Raw genomic sequence first — 16,516 nt, 5'->3', positions numbered from 1 at the left:
ATTAAAAAAAAAAGTATTTGGTTGTCAATCGATGCATATAAAAATTGCTTCTAAAAACGTGAAACTGTAAGCATCCTGTATTTTAAACAGGAAAAAATCAGATCTCCGCCGTTTTTGTCTAGGGCGAGACTAAAATCCGTTCCAAGTTGAAACAGTGTCACCTCGGATCGCGCGATATCAGGTTCGCCGTGACGTGTCTCTGACCCTTTTTCTCGCCGTCCAGAAATTCTGCGATTCCACTCGCCTTTCTCCGCGTGCGTACGTAATTTCTCCCGATCGATCGCGTGTCCCCAAAATCGACGGCCGCCTTTCGACGCGCATAGAAATAATAACCAACGCCCGGACGTTTCTTTCGCGACCGAAAACGCTCTTCTGCTCGTACGCGTCCGTTTCTCGTGACTCGACGACGATGACTGAACGTCGTCGGTTGCACAGCTTTCTTAAGCCGAAGCATCGCTTCGATTCGTTACGAAAATCGATGATTTAACAATTGGGCCGCGGATTTTTCTGGCAAATTACTCGTTCAGAATTTAATTCAGCATGCGCTGTTAAAATCTGCTGTACGGATTGACCATAGTAATTTATGGAATTGCGGTTGTCTTAGTATTTTTTATTTAACCTTATTCAGTCTAAATCTTTGGATTCCTTGATTTTATAACTGATCGTTTATTTCTCATACGAATTGATTAAATAAATAAATAAGAAAAATAGTGAAATTAATAAATAAATTTCCTGCTGCTGTTGCAAGAAACGGTAAAAGCCATTTAGGAATTTTTTTTATTTGTAATACTTTTAGCCAGTTGAATATTTATTTATTTCATTTATTTATTCATTTCATATATACTATATTTATTCATTTTATTGAATACAATGTTTCTACTGACTTAAATTGTAGTTGTACAGTTTTCTCATAAATACATAAAATCCGCAGTCTGTTAGGTTAGGTCTCTGTTAGGTCAGGATTAGGTACGCACGCTGCAACAGGATAAATAAACGGCAAACAGAAGCTTCAGTTTAGTGCTCACGCATATTCTATTGTGCGTACAGTTTCGTTGCTCTCTAATCTATCAAGATCTGGCAACGTTGTTGCATATGTCCTGCTCGTTATTCCTAATTACGTAGGTGGCGTCATTGTCCGTTGATCGGTATCGGTCTCCCTATCTTGCCGACGACGTTTAACCTCGCATTTTATGCATACTCTTTCTTCCTCTAGAAACGTCGTGGTGAACAAATATGGGCAGATATTTGACTCGACAACGCCTGTTTATTATTTAAAAAATTATTTGAAATTAGTATTAGAAATTCTATTATATTATGTTATGTAATATAATATAATATAATATAATATAATATAATATAATATTATATTGTATATATGTATATAATTATATTGAATATTATATCGTATATATGTATATAATTATAATAAATATTATATTGTATATATGTATATAATTATATTGTATAATATATTTTATTATATTATATTATACTATATTACATTATATTATATTATAGTATATTATGTTATATTATATTATATTATATCATATTGTATAATAGTGTTATATTATTAGAAAGTTATACAGAAGTTAGAAGAAAATTTCGTGCAGATCACAAGAAAAATTAAAAAATATCTACCGTTGTTAAATTTAAATGGCACGAAATTGGAAGGTAACACTAATAAATGGACACCCTTTGACTGGTGCCAAGATCAACACAACACTGTACCATAACCTCAAAGCCCCTTAACAACGCCGAAATCGTTTCGGTCAGATAAAACGGGTTTCCAGTCCGTCGTGGGACGCGGCAACCTTCAAACCGGAGTCTTGGCGCGTGGTTCACTTCGATCGGGATCTGAATGACGCGTCGCGAGTAAGACGCGGGAAGCGTCGTTAACGATGAGTTATCGTTTGCCTTTGTGCCCGTGGCGCGGCGTTGCTCGCGAGCCACGAAAGTAGGCTGAAACTGAAAAAGAAAGCGTTCGCGAGCGCGCCACGGCCGCGGATCATTTTCATTGTTTTGATATGCAGAGCGGATCCCGCGCGAAGACGCGCCGAATTCATTCCCGCCTAGCCAATTAACGGAGGAAATCTGCTCCAGATCGTATCGCCGATGCTCGTCAAACACCGCGGCTCGCCTATGCCGCGCGTATTTTTTACTTGCTCCTGGCAAAACGGTCTCGGTAGTTCCAGTGAAATTGTGTTCGGTCCGGTTTCCTGGTGTCGGTTTTTTCTGCCAGTCTTTTTTTTTCTTTGTTAACCACAGCTCCCGGCCGCGTAGGCGTCGAGTATTAACGTTTCTCTCCGCAGGATGAGGAAAGTAACTGGTTGCGCCGTTTCACGGTCACGGCCACAGCAAAACCAACGCGCCTCCGCGTTATACGAAACGTACGGAGTGGGTAGAACTGGTGCTGTGACTGTAGATTATCGATATTGTGTCGTTGCCTTATTGGTACTTAACGGTATGTTGATTGTATCGATGAAAAGTAAACGGCACTTGACGGTATATTCATTGTACCGATAAAATATCGATACTACACGATATATCGATCATACAAATACTGAGCGATATATCGACCATATCGATATTAAACGATATATCGATCATATCGCTACTAAACGATATATTGATTATATCGATCATATCGATACTGAACGATATTATCGATATTATATTATATCGATATTTCGCTGAATATCGATATTATATTATATATCAATATATCGTTTGAGTATCGATATTATATTATATATTGATATATCGTTGTGTATCGATATTATATTATATATCGATATATCGTTTGAGTATTGATATTATATTATATATCGATATATCGTTGAGTATCGATATTATATTATATATCGTTTAGTTATGAGTTGTGTTCTTGTAAATAACTGGTGCGTGCGGTGTAATTACTAACTTTATTGATAAGTTGCGTAGAATCACTTTCGGGTAGCGTGACGTCGTAGCAAGAGAGGTATGAGGAGTATCAGAGGTATGAGAGGTATGAGATGTATCAGAGGTATGAGAGGTATGAGGGCGAGCGTCTCACTGCTGCTCTTTTTATATTATCCTGTTTGCCCCCGGCAAGGGCTCTGGACACCCCCTGATTGGTTGACCCGCGAATGGGTTTTCCCAATCAGCGTTGTCCATCTCCTTCTCACCGCGTTGTCCCTTACGCCCTGAGCGCGTCCTGTTTTGGGACCGCGTGGTGATCGGAGTGGGTGCGTTTTTTTATGATGTAACGGCCTGGGTTTTCCTCAGGGCTGTTGCGCTCGGACTTCCGGCGTTCGGGTCCGTTTTGCGTGCCCTTCGGAATTCCCGCTTATTTATGACGGTCTCGTTGACTATCGAGAATCAGGTAAAAAGGAAACTCTACTGGCTTATTGCCATCCGGACAGGAAACAGCTTACTCAAAGATAGCCTTTTCGAAGGAGAGTCATAAATATGCTAGTCGTTTACACGAGAAACAAATCTTTTCTTATGCGCGCCGACTGGCCGCTACAATCGATATATTGTTGAGTATCGATATTATATTATATATCGATATATCGTTTGAATATCGATATTATATTATATATCGATGTATCGTTGAGTATCGATATTATATTATATATCGATATATCGTTTGAGTATTGATATTATATTATATATCGATATATCGTTGAGTATCGATATTATATTATATATCGTTTAGTTATGAGTTGTGTTCTTGTAAATAACTGGTGCGTGCGGTGTAATTACTAACTTTATTGATAAGTTGCGTAGAATCACTTTCGGGTAGCGTGACGTCGTAGCAAGAGAGGTATGAGGAGTATCAGTGGTATGAGAGGTATGAGATGTATCAGAGGTATGAGAGGTATGAGGGCGAGCGTCTCACTGCTGCTCTTTTTATATTATCCTGTTTGCCCCCGGCAAGGGCTCTGGACACCCCCTGATTGGTTGACCCGCGAATGGGTTTTCCCAGTCAGCGTTGTCCATCTCCTTCTCACCGCGTTGTCCCTTACGCCCTGAGCGCGCCCTGTTTTGGGACCGCGTGGTGATCGGAGTGGGTGCGTTTTTTTATGATGTAACGGCCTGGGTTTTCCTCAGGGCTGTTGCGCTCGGACTTCCGGAGTTCGGGTCCGTTTTGCGTGCCCTTCGGAATTCCCGCTTATTTATGACGGTCTCGTTGACTATCGAGAATCAGGTAAAAAGGAAACTCTACTGGCTTATTGCCATCCGGACAGGAAACAGCTTACTCAAAGATAGCCTTTTCGAAGGAGAGTCATAAATATGCTAGTCGTTTGCACGAGAAACAAATCTTTTCTTATGCGCGCCGACTGGCCGCTACAATCGATATATTGTTGAGTATCGATATTATATTATATATCGATATATCGTTTGAATATCGATATTATATTATATATCGATGTATCGTTGAGTATCGATATTATATTATATATCGATATATCGTTGAGTATCGATATAATATTACATATCGATGTATTATTGAGTATCGATTTTATATTATATCGACATATCGTTGAGTATGGATATTATATTGTATCGATACATCGTTGAGTATCGATATTATGTTATATCGATTATCGTTGAGTGTCGATATTATATTATATCGATACCTGACGATATATCGATATCATCGATACGGTATCGACACTTGAAAATATATCGATAATAAAACGATGCTATGAATAAATCGAGTTATCGATAACGCATCTTTATTCTCGATGTTCATCGAAAACTTTATAAATATATCTCGTCTCTACGAGAACGTCAGTGTCGACGACGATTCGAAGAATGGATCGCGACGTAGTCTGTGCTTCGTCGAGGCTTCTTTCGAGATCAATGGCACTCTAATACGCCGCACAATGAGATTGCAGTTACGTCAGTTGCATTTCCGCGATCGATGCGTCCGTGCGCACTCCGTGCGTCTCCCCAGACCACGAGGAATCCTGTGAAACGTAGCGTCGTCACGGTCTTGACATCCTCGAATGGCAACAGTGATTTCACGCGATTTGCCTCGGTCGGCTCGATTATCCTGAATTATTCCGATCGCAGAGTCCTGCCGCATTCTGAATTATTCTCCGCGCGGAGTCCTGCCGAGTCGACGACTCGACGATTTCTGCCGCGTCACACGGAAGTCGAACGCTTCCGCTTTTTCTCAAAGGCAATAAATTCTGTTTGGGCGCACGCTAATCGAATGGCGATTCGGTTAAATTGTACACTCTGCGGTGATAGTGCAGGACGGTGCATAAAACAAGCTCATTTTCTTTTCTGAGAGAAAAAATAAAAATACATCCTTGTAATTTTATATACGTTGTAATATATACATATACACAGGGTGTCCCAAAATTATGGTAAAAAATACATGAACCAATCATTCGGAGAGCGAGTGCGACCGGCGCTCCGCCCTCGCCGACCGTATGTCGCGGCGGCAGGGATCGCGAGGGCGGGGCCTCAGCTGCGCCCGATCTCTCATTGGTCAGTGTTTTTCGTTAATAACTCGTAAACAAAGCCGCGGATTGCATTTTTGTTAAGGAAAAAGTTGCTTCAAATGACCTCAGAAATCTTCACAAAATTCATCAACAATATTATGTTACTGATAATAAAAGCTTGTGTATATAGCTGTTTATAGCATAAAGTAATTAAATAAAAATTGCAAGGTAACAGTAAAATCTTATAAAATTCACATAAATTGTATACAATTGTACACATACAAGATGTAAAAACTAATAATAAAGAAATTTTCTATAAAATTGTAGAAAATTCTGCGTAGCTCTTATAAAATTCTATATAATTTTACGTAATAATTACGTAATAATAATTTCCATAAAATGCTACACAAAATTTAACGTAACTCTTACAAAATTTTACATAATTTTACACAACGATATTTATAAAATTATACTTATTTTAGTCACTTATAGTCACTTACTTTCTCCCGCCATTCCAAGTACTAAAAAAAAATTTTTTTAAATCATCGTGCAATGAACTAGACCTTTCAACATTAAAACAAGAATTCAAGCGATTTGGTTCACTTTGAAAAAAGTAATTGCGTTTTAATTTGTGCGAACACATTTCTCCAGGGGTCGTACTATGTTTCTCGGGTCACGAGAAACGAGAAAAGTCGATTTGGTTCCCAGGATTCGCGGGACTAGAAGAAAGGTGAACGAATCGTTGAACGTGAAATCATGACTGTCACGTATACGCGCGCATGGTTTGTCGCGGACTGTAAGAACCAGGATGCCCGGTAGTTGTGGCGTGCGGCAGTGTATCAATTTTACGTAAAAGAAACTCTTACGGGGCAGCATCGGACGCGATTCCACTCACGTTCCGTATTAGAAGAGCTTTTTGTAGCGTGACAACGTTTCGTAATGATCCAGATCGATTGTTCCGTGATACAGTTGCGTGATAGTGGCTCTGAATAATTGCGCAATTTGTTTTCCAAAACGAGCTATTGTTAATAGTACAAACGTTTCGTTAGAAACGAAAATTTTGTTCGAAATCTCTAAAATGTCAGCACTCGGTGAAAGATCAGCTTTTAAAGACAGCTTTAAAATTTCAGAGCACTCTAATCGTTCAAAATCTCCAGGCTCTGAAATATTATTTTGAAATATCAGCGTTGCAGAAGTTCAATAAAATCTAAAAGCTCAATGCACTCTAGAATTGCACTGAACATCTCCGAACACTATAAGTTCAATACATATTAAAATTTAAATCAAAATCTGCGCACTCGCAATGTTCAATGCACTCTAAATTTTAATTGAACATCTTCGAACACTATAAGTTCAATACACTTTAAAGTTTCACTCGAAATCTGCACGCTCGCAATGTTCAATGCACTCTAAAATTTGATTCAACATTTCTGAACTCCAAAAGTTTAATACACATTAATATTTAAATCAGAATAGGTACACTGAAAATACACTGCACTTTCAAATTTGATTGAACATCTCTGATCTTCACACTCACAATGTTTATTGCACTCTAAAGTTTCATACACTCTAAAATTTCATTCAAAATCTGCACACTCACAATGTTCGGTGCACTCTAAAATTTGATTGAACATCTCCGAACTCCAAAAGTCCAATACACTTCGAAGTTCATTTCAAAGTCTGTAGACTCTAAAAGTTTAATGCACTCAAAAATTTACTTCGAAATCTTTGCACTCTAAAAAAAGTTCAGTGCATCGTTATCACTAAAAACATTCACAGTCTGAAAATTCAGTGAACTGTAAAATATAATTGAACATCTCCGAACTCGAAAAGTTCAAAGCATTTTGAAATTTATTTCAAAATATGTACACTCTCAAAGTACAGTGCACTCTAAAATTTGATTAAACATCTCGGAACTCCGAAAGTTCAACACATTTCGAAGTTCATTTCAAAGTCTGTAGACTCTAAAAGTTTAATGCACTCCAAAATTTACTTCGAAATCTCTGCACCCTAAAAGTTCAGTGCATCGTTATCACTGAAAACATTCACAGTCTGAAAATTCAGTGAACTCTAAAATATAATTGAGCATCTTAGAACTCTAAAAATTCAGAGCACTTTAAAAATTGATTGAACATTTCCGAACTCCGAAAGTTCAAAGCATTTTGAAATTTATTTCAAAATATGTAAAGTGCACTCTAAAATTTAATTGAACATCTCCGAACTCCGAAAGTTCAACACACTTTAAAATTTAATTCAAAATCCCTACACTTGCAAATTACAATGCACTTTATTTCGAAATCTCTACACTCTAAAAATTCAGTATACCCGCATATTTCTCTTATACCATTTCAAATCTCTGCACTCTACAATTTCAGGGCACTCGAAAATTTCGTTTAAAATCTCGGTATTGTGAATGTTCATTATACTTCCTATATTTCATTAAAAACTAGCGACAATCTAAGGTTTCGGTACACTCGAACATTTAATTTCGAGTAAACCAGGCCAGGCTACGAATCTCGAAACATGTTGAAGACTCTTGGAGACTGTACCACCGGCTCAAGGTTAATTAATAGAGTACACGATCGAGATGAAAGGACGAGTTCAGTTTCGACTTTCGCTGCTCCGAATCTCCCGCAATCGAAATCGCGTCACTGCGATGGAATTGGGGAACTGCTGCGTCACGGGCCCTCTGACGCACGGCCACGTATTCCTTGAATAAAGGAAGAGCAACAGGATGTAAGATCGAGAAGTTCCCGGTGACGCACGGTGGGCTAGGAATCTGCTTTTATTTTATATTTAAAATGAACTTGGCGTTATACTTCAAGGTCTAAGGTTGAAGCACCGATCATGGTGCAGGTCATTATGAAATCAAATATGCATATTACCATTTCAAAAATTAAGGTGACCTTTTTTCATGAAAAAGAAAATGTTCTTCATGTAATGTTTTTTAGCGAAATTTGTACAAGAGAGATTGTATAAATCTTTAAAAATCTTCCAGTCGATTGTAACAATTTGAACTTAGAAACTATTTTTATTGTAATGTAACGATTAATTTCATTAGAAATATAAGAATTGTTTTTGTTACAATGCAGGAATTATTTTTACTGCAATGCTAAAATAATTTCTATTATAACGCAAGGATTATTTTTATTATAATGCAAGAATTAGTTCTATTACAATGCAAGAATTATTTTTGTTACAATGTAACAATTATTTTTATTAGAAAAGTACGAATTATTTTCATTGTTATGTAAAAATTATTTCTATTATAATGCAAGAGTTATTTTTATTGTAATGCAAGAATTATTTTTATTATAATGCAATAATTATTTTGATTGTAATGCAAGAATTATTTTTATTATAATGCAATAATTATCTTGATTGTAATGCAAGAATTGTTTGCATTATAATTATTAGAAATTATTATTTTTATTAGAAATGCGAGAATTATTTGTATCAGAAAAGTACGAATTATTCTCATTATAATGTAAGAATTACTTTTATTATAATGCAAGAATTATTTTCGTTATAATGCAAGAATTATTCTTATTATAATGGAAATATCATTTTATAATCGATGGAATACGGACGATCGATAGTCGCATCTCTCGGAGGCTGTCACAGACACAACGTCCTGAGAGCGACGGGATCGTCGACGGAACGTGGTGTTAGCGTGACCACGCGTAGGTTGAGGTCGAGGATTTCTAGAGCCGAAGTTAGCGCGGTACTTTCTCCGGCGAGCTGCGTTCGTTTCCTTTTTCCATTCTCGTCACGGCTTCTTCTGCGAGAGCACCGCTGCGCGCTGTCAAGACAGCGATTCGTCTTGAGCATTCGTTTCGAGCGTGCGGACCTGGAAATTGCTGAATCGACTCCGTTTCCAGCCGTTCTCGAGGAAGTACACTTCGCCGCATAAACTCTTTAGCGGCTAATGTATTTATTATTTTGTTATACTTATGCGTGGCGGCGCATTGAAATCAATCATACGATGTCAAGAAATATATATAAAATTTTTATATTTTTATATAAAACATTTTTAATATAATATTTATTTTCCAATTACAATAATAATTTGAATATTTAATCATAACAATAATTTTAATATTGATCTCTAGTAATTATTTTAATATTCAACGTCGTATTGACAAACTAAATTAGATTGTTAGATTGTAATTAAACGCCTCGTTCTGTTCACATTCATTCTAACTTATTTTAATTGAATTAACTAACAAACTGTGCCGGGACGAACGAAATTCGTTTGCGAACAACCGCAAATAGTAATCGCGGTCATACGACAGCGAAATGCGAGGCGAGCATAATGAATAGAAAACGAAGCAATTTTCTTATCCCCGGATCTGCCGTAAAATATTCCTAAGAAAACGGCGAAGTGAAAACCGCAGTAATAACCTAGAACTTATTGGAATTAATGCTGTACGCAAAAAAAGAAGAGGAAGTAGTTGCAACCGCGATCGCTATTCAATCGCTGAGGCGCGCGGCATGAGCCTGATCTCGAGAACCACGGTATATACAATATCTGTATACATAGAGAAAGAGAGAGAGGGAGAATAGAAAGTAACGAACCGAAAAAGGAATAACACACTCGGTGTAATAATAAGGCCGTATGGCTGTGGTGTCACAATTAAACCACCGTGGATAAATAATACTTTCACTGACACGTCGTCGCACAGTGGGCCAGTTTCATGGAGTAGGTGGAATTCATTCCGAAGAATAGAAGTTTCTGAAACAGAAAGTTTGTTGAACAGAAATGATTTTAGTCTCTACTGCACTATAATTATAAAATACAAAAAATATAAATAATATAAATAGTATAAACAGTATGAAAAGAATAAGTAATATTAATAATATGAATAACATAAATAATATGAGTAATGTGAAAAATATGAAAAATTTGAATAATATAAATTATATGAATAATATGAATAATATATACTATATGAATTATATGAATAATATAAATATATGAATTATATGAATAATATGAATTATATAAAATACATGAAGTATATGAATTTTATGTGTAACATGAGTAATAGGGATAATATGATTTATAAAAATTATATAAATTATGTGAATTATATAAATTATATGAATTGTATGGATTGGATTGTGTAAATTGTGTGAATTGTATAAATTGTATGAATTATATGAATCATATAAGTATTGTGAGTAATATGAGTAATATGAAGAGTAATATGAAGATTAAAATTAATAATATGAATAATAACGTGAAGACTAATACGAATAATATAAATAATATGTATAATATGAATAATACCAAGAATAGTACGAATACTGTAAAGAGTAATATGACTAACATGAAGAATATAAATAACATTTATAACCTCAAAATAAAACTTCGAAAACACCTGCGCTGCAACTAAAAGTAAAATCGCTCTCGTATCGCGGGGAACCGCACATTGGAAACAGGTAAACCAGTTGGAATAGCAAGTTCGAGAAATCGTTCTGAAGACTGGGTGAGGGTCAAGTATTGTCTCAGGAGCCTAATCGCGCGCCGGCAACAGAAAACGAAACAATAGTAAACAAAGAGAAAGTCGCGGAGGTGGCATTTGCGCCGATAAAACCCGTGAAAATGAAATTTTCTGAAGATATATACGTGCACTTACCTGTCTCGTGATAATTGGCGGGCCGAGGGTGCGGTTTAAGTATTACGCTTTCGAGAGTGAGTTCTCTTTTCGTTCGACGCGTACAGCGCAGCCATAACCTCTATCCGTGGTAGTATACGAAACAACACTCGACGCATGCGCAATGGAGCATTTGACTTGCACAGCTGACGAGCACTTAAAAAAAATATACCGAGACACATTGTCCATTCTTCCCATTATTTGCAACAAGATTTATTATCCTACGATTAGGTACTTTCCCGAGAGAAAGAGTCTGTAAATTATTTTCCGTCGTCCTAATCGTTCACCGAAGACAGACACGGCTCAGGCCCATGGAGAAACCTTTCTTCCGTGTACGTGAGTTTTCTCTTTCGAGGAAATCCGCGGTGTTGGTAAAAACTGGACACAGCATTAGGATTCTTCTCGCGATCGGTTTGCATAGTTCCCGCTGGGGCCCGCATGGTCGATCGTAATGTCCGGGTGGCGGCGACTTCCGGTAGGCGACTAGCGAAATCGCGAGGGACAGTCGAAGCGCGATCGTGTCACGCGGATTGCGAAACAACGCACCGTGTTATAACACGCGGTTCTAATTGGACGTGATGGTTTTTGTCATTATATTGTTTTATGCATTGCAATGTTTTATGTATTACATTGTTTTATATATTACATTATTTTATGTATTACAATGTTTTATGAATTACATATGTACGTATTATAATTGCACATTTTGACATGGAATATAATTCCATATTTATCTATGTATTTTAACTATATATTTACAAATTCATTGTAACAAGGTGATTTGAAAAAACTTTTTCCTTTGCGAAAATGTCATCCGAGGCTCCGTTGACGAGTTATTAACGAAAAACACGAACCAATCGGAGGGTGGGGGAGGGCACGGCTGACGCCACGCCCTCGTGACCACCACTACCGCCACTAAGGCGGCTGACGCGTTCCGGCGCGATCTCTAATTGGTCAGCGTTTTCCGTTAATATCTCGTTAACGGAGCCTCGCAGAACATTTTCGCAAAGGAAAAAGTTTCTTCAAATTACTTCAGGAATCATCTCGTCGCCCCTCTCAAGATGTAACGGGAGTTTTTGTATATTCACGCGGAGGAGAATATGTACGACGACAGAAATCATGTTGCTGATCAGGAATCGCGTTTTAAACAGCTGTGCAACGGTGGCAGGCTATTATTAATTTCTCGGTTCGACCAACTTCCCCTTTGTAAAGCTTACGATCTTCCGTTTAGAAATTCCTGCGAGTGACCAGTGAGAGCCGACATCCGCCATCTTGTGTCTGCTCTCTGACCGTGGCCGTTCCGACTCATAGGAGTCGATTAATATTTCCGGCTTTCTTCGATTCGTTCCCGTAGTTGAACTATGACGATGAATGACGCGCGACTCAATTGTGCGACGAAGTGGCACTCTGCTGCAGCGATCAGAATTTGTTTCGACATCTTTCTTTTTTTTAACAAAGATTGCTGCGAAAGATGATTCTAAAATGTATTGTTATTGGACTTCGCTAATATTTTTAAGTTAAACATTTTTACGATTCCATTTCATTCTATCCATTTTTACAAATTGCATTAATTTTAATCATAACTTTATTTACATATTGGATTCATCTTTAAAAATTGTACAAACTTCTTTCTACAAATTATATCAATTTTCATTGTAACTTTTGCACAAATTTCTTCCTGAAAATCACATTAATTTTCATTGCAACTTTTGCACAAATTATATTAACTTTCATTGTAACTTTTGCACAAATTGGATTCATCGAACAATTGTCGATAAAAATGTAAAAAAAAATTTTTTGAAACGCAGTACCTTAAAAATATAATTTTGGCCTTGTCAAACAAATTCCCAGGTCACTGTGAATCGTCGATCCACCGAATAAGAAACCGTGGAGCACAGCGGCGGCGGCGTTTACTCTTGTCTGCATTCCATCTTATCAAACTCTTTTTCGCTTGATCCTCGTTTTAACAAATTCTACAAGTAATACCAGTTTTCATCGAGAAGCCACTCGCTCGGAAGTATTTACTCAGGATTATTCATCGACCGCTGAAGTAGGCGCGAAGAGAAATTTTTGCCTAACTCTGCCGACGAGGAGGAAATCTCGTCTAGATGCTATCGAAAACGAGCATGCTGCTGGAGCTGCGAAGATACCATCGGCGCCGAGAGTATGTTTTATTCCGAAACGTTGCGTGCTGCTAAGTGGAAGTTAATGGGGTTATTTAACATTGTAAGGAAAATTGTTATATTTCTTGTACGGTACTGGGAACAATAGACAATTGCACATGGGGATTGTTGAATACTTCCGATACGGATTTCTTGAAAAATTATAATTAGTTATTATTATTATTATTATTAGATTTTCTCCCGCTATAAAAACCAAAAAATTATTATTATTATTATTACTATTTTTATATATAGTATAAATTATAATGTAAAAGAAAGGGTACGAATTCAGGTAACTGTGTCATGAAATGAAGTAGAATTAACACAGTTTCCAAAAGATAATTACGGAATTGTATGAAATTAATAAACTTTGGAAAACGAAGTTAGAAATTTATATAAAAATTAATACACAAATATTAAAATTAAATGCAATTATAAAAATTAAATACAAAAAAATTGAATACAAATAAAAATATCAATACAATTATATAAAATTAATATAATTATTAATGTTATCATTAATTTAATTATTACTTTTATTATTAATTTAATAATAATTGTTAAAATAAATTATTATTAATTTAATCATACTAATTATTAAAATAATTATTATAACGTATCGTAAACGAATACGAATGTATGTAAAATAGCAATTAAATTCGAGAAAATAAATAATTACGGTCTCACCGGTGAAACGAAGATAAAACGTGTCTCGATCCGAGTCGAAAGATAACAATATCGGACAACGATGACGCGTCTGGAAGAAAGGCAAACGAAACCAGCGCAGGATCTGAGCGCGACTAAATATAGGCCAGGCGTCCTTCCAACGCCTTAACGAATCAACAAATACTCTGATCTGATTACGGGCGCCGATGGGCGGTGATGGGACGCACGGAGACCTTGAAACGAGATTTATTATATCCCCGCGAACGGTGAAATGAGAAAGGCGTAGCCGTGAGGATCGGTAACTTTCATCTGCGTCTACCGCGCCACGTGGTGCGTCCACTTTCCGCGTGGATCCTCTCGGATGCAAAGCGATTTCCGAAGAGCGACGCCCCCCCCTTTCCCTTCTGTATATCTCTATTTATTTCTCGATATAGTTTTCTATCCATCTATTTCTCTATGCATACATCTCTCTTTCGTGGCGCGATAAAGATACAGATATATACACATGTTCCAAAATTGTGTCACTTCTGGGAAGTAAGCGATTCCTGAGGTCATTTGAAGTAACTTTTTCCTTAGCGAAAATGCAATCCGCGGCTTCGTTAACGAGTTATTAACGAAAAACGCGGATCAATTGGAGGGCGAGTACGGCCGGCGCCCCGCCCACGCGTCTGGCGTCACGTCCTCGCAGCCAATGTCGCGTCGCGCCAGCCGTCTGACGCAGCGCCAATGGTCGCGAGGGCGGGGTGTCAGCGTTTTTCATTAATATATCATAAACGAAGCCGCGGATTGCATTTCTACTAAGGATAAAGTTACTTCAAATTATCTCGGGAAGTCATTTCTCAACTTATTTCTCGGAAGTCTATCTCTGAATATTTCTATCTATCTGTCTACGTGTGCGTATATATATTTCTCTCTTCCTCCCTCTGCCTCAATGTCCTGACACAGACCTTTCCAACGGTTCACCAAGCGACAGCATCAACGGCAAGACGTCCCCGCGATCCGGCGAGCGTTTAATTCCTCCTCGCCGGGTTCGATCACTTTCTTTTCGCTTTCAAACTCCTCCGCGTTTCCGCGGGCTGCTCGCCGCCTTTCCGTTCTAGGAGCTCCAGACGCGATCACCGCCGCCGTCGCCTTCCCTGAAGGCTTCTCGCCGAGAAATTTACACTTGTTCTGCTTTCTATTCGAACGGGTCGCCCCCGGCCCCGGGATCTACTCTGTTTTTCTGCAAAACGTTTCCCCGATATTGGAACACCCGACCTAAGAGATTTTGAAAGCTACCGCTGCCTGTCGGTGGAAAGCTCTGGTCGCTCTTCGAATGTAGCTTAATACAATTTTTTTTCACTATTTCCTACGGAAATAGCTTTTCAAATTTTGTTTAGTCCATATGTAACTAATATTTCAGAAAAAGTTCAGCCAAATTCTTTGTTACACGAGAAGATGAAGATGTTTATAGTTAATTTACTATTTGAAAAATTAATTTTTCACCAGTTTTTCATTGCTGCTATTCCCAAGTTGTCCGTTTTCGTTCCCAAGCCAAGGGACAATGTGAAAGAAATTACTATACTGCGACGATTTGGTTTTACTTTTTCAACAAATTGATTTAGTCGAGTACGCAAAGTTGTTCAAATATTTGAAAAACAATTTTTCCATTTGAATGTGTTGACTAGTTACAAAATTATGGCTGACTTATTATTTAGGTATAGTGATTAGGAATCATCGATCCAAAAATGTCGTGCTGCGCCAGGCGAGCAACGATGGTGATCTTTATGAATTTCTTTTTCGAAAACTGCAAGACTTACCTCGAAAAAAGTTGTCACGCGTGAAAGAGTACATCTCGGACTATGTTCCATAATTTTTATGTACAAAATTATTCAGCGGTTACAAAATTATGGCAGTTCTCCTTGAAATCCCGCCGAGAAAGCTGTTCCGATAGATTTCGATCATTGGTGTTGCAACTAGTTCACCAGTTTACAAAAACCACATTAAAAAAGTTCGTACACTATACTACATCATTTACTTCTTCTATTTAAAGATTTCTCGAAATACTTGACACTGTTAAGTGTTTAATTACGCGGTGTATTTTTAATACGTTCAATTCATTTAATACACAGCAAAAACGTGCACGTGTTTACAAAAGTTGACACGGATCGACACGGTCTGAAGTCTGCGTCGCGTGTGGTCGAATATAGAAATCGACGCGAGTCAACAGTTTGTCTATAGATGGCAGTCTAGAGTTACCTTACCGACAAAAAAGATCTAAGGTTACGTTTTATCTGTCACTTCGAAGAGATACAAAATTACAGATGTCCCAACGCGTCGAGGACAATATCCGCTGTTCTTTACTTCGAGAGAAGCCCCGGATCGATTACAGTACCGCGCGCTCCACGTACCCGGTGTCCCAGAAATCGGCGTCGCAAAATCGCTCGAAGTCCGGCGATCGAAAAACCGCGGCACCGATCGAAAATATCGAGGCTTCTTACGTCCGTGTCAGCGGCCAGGAATTCTCCTTTTTAAGGTCACGGGCGCAGGGACAGAGCCGACTATCCACTAGACGACTTGAATAACAGCATAACGGTTCCACATTCGA

The 16,516-nt window shown here is 37.8% G+C and overlaps 1 protein-coding gene and 2 long non-coding RNA genes across 3 annotated transcripts in view; 1 reads left to right on the top strand and 2 right to left on the bottom strand.

The window, feature by feature from the left end:
* Positions 1-16,516, top strand: part of LOC117225844 (uncharacterized) — a 48,953-nt gene that overhangs the window by 5,403 nt on the left and 27,034 nt on the right. The window lies entirely within an intron of this gene.
* Positions 845-1,974, bottom strand: LOC143260512 (uncharacterized). Its single transcript, XR_013034765.1, has 2 exons — positions 1,642-1,974; positions 845-1,260 (listed from the first exon to the last, which is right to left on the bottom strand). It is a non-coding gene; the product is annotated as an uncharacterized LOC143260512 (long non-coding RNA).
* Positions 9,438-13,792, bottom strand: LOC117225847 (uncharacterized). The gene is made up of 4 exons (XR_013034764.1): positions 12,913-13,792; positions 11,084-12,563; positions 10,802-10,960; positions 9,438-10,176 (listed from the first exon to the last, which is right to left on the bottom strand). It is a non-coding gene; the product is annotated as an uncharacterized LOC117225847 (long non-coding RNA).

This window comes from Megalopta genalis, chromosome 14, assembly GCF_051020955.1.
Source record: "Megalopta genalis isolate 19385.01 chromosome 14, iyMegGena1_principal, whole genome shotgun sequence".
Taxonomy (NCBI): Eukaryota; Metazoa; Arthropoda; class Insecta; order Hymenoptera; family Halictidae; genus Megalopta; species Megalopta genalis.
The sequence above is the reverse complement of the archived record's forward strand: the minus strand, read 5'-3'. Positions and strand labels throughout refer to the sequence as shown.